A 5,713-nucleotide genomic window follows, 5' to 3' on the forward strand; every position below is an offset into this window, starting at 1 on the left:
GCTGACACTTGGGCACTCACTGCATGAACTATAAATCTAACGCAATGAGAAAGTATGTATAGGCATTGCATTGACAAGTGTTATCTTTGAAGGTATTTATGATGATAATTAATAATTCAGAATTAGTTTCATTACACAGTTACAGTGATTCACAGTCTTACCCTGTTGCGATTTCTGTGCCAAATTAAATGACTGTATTTTGCAGGTCAGCGTGTTTGTCTGCAGGTAATAAGGATGCATCATGGAAAAAGACCAACTGCAAGCCAAGTCCACAATTCCATTTCTGTTGTGGTGCCAGTTTATAATTTGCGGGCATACTTTTGCTGCTGGGTCTCCATTTTCATTAAATTAAACCCATCTCTTCCGTTCGTTGTGTTGAAATGAATCTTTCTGATGGTGCTGTAAATCTATGATGATATTCAAAATTTAAACCATTTTCGAGTTGTTAGTAAGACATTGACCATAAAAACTATAATCTACATTCCCTCATCGCAACCTATACTAACTCACCATGTGCATGCGATCTAGCTGCACTGTGTTCGACTTACATGTTTTATTAAGCTGGAGCCACACCTATCTATGACACGAGCATGGGGCCACAGCATTACACTCCTTTGTAGCATTGTAATCAACGATACGCCATGACCCGGAGCATATCACGTGGAAGCTGTCTTTGCACTTCCACTCAATCTCTCATGTCCCAGTACATTACTCTCTGATTCCTTGTTGATGACTTCTGAACCTGTGAACTTGCAGTTTAAATAATGTCTCCCAAAACCTCTTGTAAAACAATTCATTGCTTGGATGATTTAGTGACTTCAATCAAAATGACACTCTTCTATGCCACTCGACATGTGCTTTGGGTTGCCAGGCCTATAGGCAGCCATCCATAATGGTGATGCGTCTGATCCATGGCTGCAGATTGTTGGGAATTCAGGAGACTCGCACGCCCTCACTGCCTACGCCCAACTGCTACCAGTCAAAGTTTCGCTGTTTGCGACAACTCATGTATTAGCTACATCCCGAATATCCATGGTGGGTTGAGGAAAGCGGGACAATCACCTCTCAGAAGTCGGAAGCGTTTGATTAGACTGTCAATTATCGTTTTGTATTCTTATCCTTGGTGGTCATGTCCTAAACGACAAGATGTACAGTAGTACTCCAGACAGATGCCAGACTGCTGGGGCTGTTTCTGTGAAAAGTGGCCATGCCGTATTGCCATCAATCATCATCTTGTCCGTATAGCTCCAACCCAAGTCCACCAACCAAAGTGCTTGACCAACTGGGCCAGGGCTCTGCTCTGGTAGTAGTCACTGGGTATTGTTCTGAGGAAGGATGGGTACTTGGTTTTATCACTGAGACAAGCGCAAGTAGCAAAGTGGCTTATCTAAAAGAGAAATAAATAATATCCCAAGGAAAAGATAAAACATTTACACAGCACACCACAATTGTTTTAAAAACTAATGTTGCCATGACCAACTGGAATTTTCTTTTTTTTCAGAAATTTTTATTTTAATTTTATATTTAATTTCTTGCAATTTTACCCACCAGTGGGATATNNATAGCCATGCAAGGAGAGGAAGAGGTCACTCCCACAATAGCCTGCACTTGGACAGGTCTGGTACATGGGGCCTCGGAGAGTGCAGATACTATTTCATTACCATTAGCCAAGGTCAATGTAACTGTCACCCCTCTGGCAATGGAGCCACAGACATCATAGATCTTGCAGCCCAGAGAGATGCCGGGCAGTAGGTCTGTGCTGTTATTTATTTCCTCTATGGCAAAGAGCATAGCCTGGGCATACTGGAACCCTCTGAAATTCAAACTTCATGCGAACAGTTATAAATAGTTAAAACTGCAGTTTCTCCTTGAAATAGAAACAATAGCATAGTAAATTAAACTATTTGGTGGTATACATAACAAGGAATATTTCTTTTTTTAGTACTCTGTTTGATAACCTTTTTTATAACTGTTTTGCATCTGCTACCAATTCCACTTAAATATTTCAAATCAAAATAAATTCCTATAGTATAATTTACCTGGTGCACTGCAGTGGCAGCGGTTTGTGCATGTAGGTGTCCTGTCTTTCTTTCCAGCTACTGTGGAAAGCAAATATTCCCCCCACAATAACGTCCCCATCCTTCGATAGCTGAGGTTTCTCTGGATCCCCTAGCCGCCTGCATACAATCTCCTCAGCCTGAGAGAAAGACACAACCAACAACAGCTGTAAGAGTGCCCAACCCTTCTCTGGCCAACTCTGTGTGGACGTCATACTGAGAGAGCTAAACCACTGTGTTGCAGCGCATGTGCCTTAATGTAAATCAAAAGCTTTCACCAATATATATTTTAGAGCTTTGTTTTATCTCTGTGGACCTACAAGGTGGGGCGAGTGGAGGGAGGTGCTGAAACAGAAAGGGTTTTGGGACTTAGTCTGTTTTAAAAATCCTAACTGTGTATGCCATAATTTAAGAATATTCAATTGGGCTGTACAAAAGCAATTTATACTTTAATATATAATTTCAATTAAAAGCAAATTGAAACTCACTCATTTCACCTTCTCTTTCCAAATGCGGGGAAGAAACTATGCTAGGCCTCAAAATGCACATAATATAAAAATGGCCATACCTAGAGCCAGTTTTTGGTTTATCCGTTCGGCTACTGTAGAAGCACAGTGGTGTCCCATGATGTCTGTAGATATAGGAGGCTCATTCTTATGTCATGAAAACATAACGATTTCTTTATTCAGGTGATTATACACTAATGAAAACATACCTATGCTTATTATATTACATTTCTGACAATATATCCTCATAAATGTTACTCACTGGATGTTTAAGTGGGTTTTTTGTGGCTTAGTGCAACCGGGTATGGCTATGGTTTATACAAAATGTGCAAGCTTATTTAAACATTAGGCAGACACAGAGCAATGTTAGCATTCATTTAGAGTTGTGTTTGTCCATGGTGGTGATAAGTCCTACATTCACTCTCCTTTTAGCTCTGCTTTGGTCTCTCTAATGATAAGTGCTAACAAAGGAGCTACCAATAGGTGGAGCTCTAACATCAGCAAGTGCTGGATTGACTGTATGTTTGACCACAGAGTGAAGGGAGACAGAGCGAAGGCAATATTAAAAACAGCTAGCTGAAGCTAGCACAAGTTCGATTCTTGATGTTTTATTCAAATAGATGAATAAGAACATTACATGGTCCAGAATAAGAAGCGACACAACATGATGGATGCAAAGAAACCGCCAAGTCCGCTGAAGCTGACTGGAAACGTAGATGCAAGTTGGAGGGCTTTCAAACAGCAGTTTTTGAGGTCTTCAACACTTTTGTGTATGCTCAACCCGAGGACAAAGACAAGTTTGATGAAGTCTTGAAGAAATTTGACGAGCACTGTCTATCAAAGAAAAATTAAACGTACGAGAGGTACGTCTTTCGCTCACGCCTACAGCAGCAGGGTGAGTCTTTTGATGCTTTTCTTACCGACCTCAAGATTAAAGCTCAGTCCTGTAATTTTGGTGTTCTCAGAGACTCCATGATAAGAGACCAAATAGTGTTTGGAACTAATGAGAAGAAGCTCCAGGAGAAACTATTTAGAGAAACAGAACTCACGTTGGACAGTGCTATAAAAATATTTCAAGCCAGTGAGCTAGCACGACAACATGTACTGACTTTCAGAGAGCCTGCTCATGGAGCAGCGCGTGAAGAAGACATAGCAGTGAACGCCGTGGCAACGAAAGGAAAGCCACGGAGCAAATTTAAAGACAAAGATAGCAGGGTTAAAACCAGTGAAAAAGAAATGTTCACTTGCAAGAGATGTGGTGAGAAACACAGACCAAGACAATGTCCTGCCTATGGAAAAACATGCAAAATGTAAAGGACAAAATCATTATGCAAGAATGTGTCTCTCTAAGAAGAAAAGACAGGGTGTACACACAATGCAGGAAGACACAGATGACAGCGATGATTTGAGTGACACATTTTTCATTAAAATGGTGTCACATGATAAAGATGTCACTTCTCAGTCCTCAGCAATAAACAATACAGGTCAATCTGTAAGTACAGTCACAGATGATAAATGGACTGCTCCACTGTTAGTCAATGGGACAATTGTAACATTTAAAATTGACACAGGGGCCAAAGCTAACTTGATCAGTGAGAAGGATTTCAACACACTGATTGAAAAGTCTAAAAGATTCACAGAGAAAGTCACACCTCTGAAGGCTTATAATAATCAGCCAATACAAACAAAAGGTGCATGCAGACTTAAAGTGACTGCGAAAGGCAAACGGCATAACATGTTGTTCATCATTGTCCCTGATGGACACGAGTCACTCTTAGGAGACAAAGCATCTAAGGACCTAGGACTAGTAAAGAGGATCTATCAGATAAACAGTGACAGCATGAAAGTGGTCAAACAAGGCAAACGACTGGAACACCAACAGTGTGAAGGAAGTTCAAACATTGTCAATAAATTCCCTTCGGTCTTCAAAGGACATGGGACATTACCTTACACTTACAAAATTCAGCTCAATGATGATGCCTTGCTTGTAGTGCATGCCCCGAGGAGAGTGCCTGCACCACTCAGGGCTGGCTTGAAAAAAGAACTTGAAAGAATGACTCAAATGGGTGTCATTGAGCGAGTGGAAGAGCCCACAGATTGAGTGAACTCCATCACGTGTCAAGAAAAAGAACACAGGGGCTCTAAGAGTCTGCCTTGATCCCAAAGATCTAAATAAAAATATTAAAAGAGAGTATTACCAGATCCCAAAATGAGAAGAGATAATGAGTGAAATGGCTGGTGCTAAGTTTTTTAGCAAACTAAATACTTTACATGGGTTTTGGCAGCTGGGGCTGGACCCAGAAAGCAGCAAGTACACTACCTTTAACACACCATTCAGGCGTTACTGTTTCTTGAGGCTCCCGTTTGGCAATAAATCAGCACCAGAGATCTTCCACAGAGCTATGGAGACCATAATAGAGGGTCTGGAAGGCACCAGAGTCTATATAGATGACCTGGTTGTCAGGGAAATACAAGACAACAACACGATGAAAGACTGGAGAAACTCTTACAGAGAGTCAAAAAGAATGGACTAAAACTGAATAGAGACAAGTGCCTCTTTGGCGTCACAGAGATGACCTTCTTGGGAGACAAGGTCACAAGTGAAGGGGTGGAATCTGATCAGTCAAAAGTGCAAGCCATATTGGACATGCCTGCCCCCACTGACAAAAAAGGTGTCTTGAGAGCCATGGGAATGATCAACTTCCTGGGAAAATTCATTCCTAATCTTACCTCCAAGACAGCATGTCTCAGGGAATTGCTACAGCACAACACAGTGTTTAAGTGGACTGCTCGACATGAGAAAGAGTGGAAACAATTAAAGGACACTGTAACTACGGAGCCAGTCCTCACATTCTTTGACCCATCAAAACCAACAAAAATCTCCACCGACGCCTCAAAAGATGGCTTGGGAGCTGTGCTGCTCCAAATGAATGGAGACAAATGGCAACCTGTAGCATATGCGTCTAGATCAATGACAGAGACCGAGCAATGCTATGCTCAGATAGAAAAAGAGACTTTGGGTCTAGTGTTTGGCTGTGGAAAGTTTCACAGTTATGTATATGGATTACCAACCTTTACGGCAGAGACTGACCACAAACCGCTCATATCAATCAGAAAAAAGAACCTCAATGACATGTCACCCAGAATTCA

Source organism: Morone saxatilis, unplaced genomic scaffold (assembly GCF_004916995.1).
Source record: "Morone saxatilis isolate NCDOM2014 unplaced genomic scaffold, NCSU_SB_2.0 Contig8, whole genome shotgun sequence".
Lineage (NCBI taxonomy): Eukaryota > Metazoa > Chordata > Actinopteri > Moronidae > Morone > Morone saxatilis.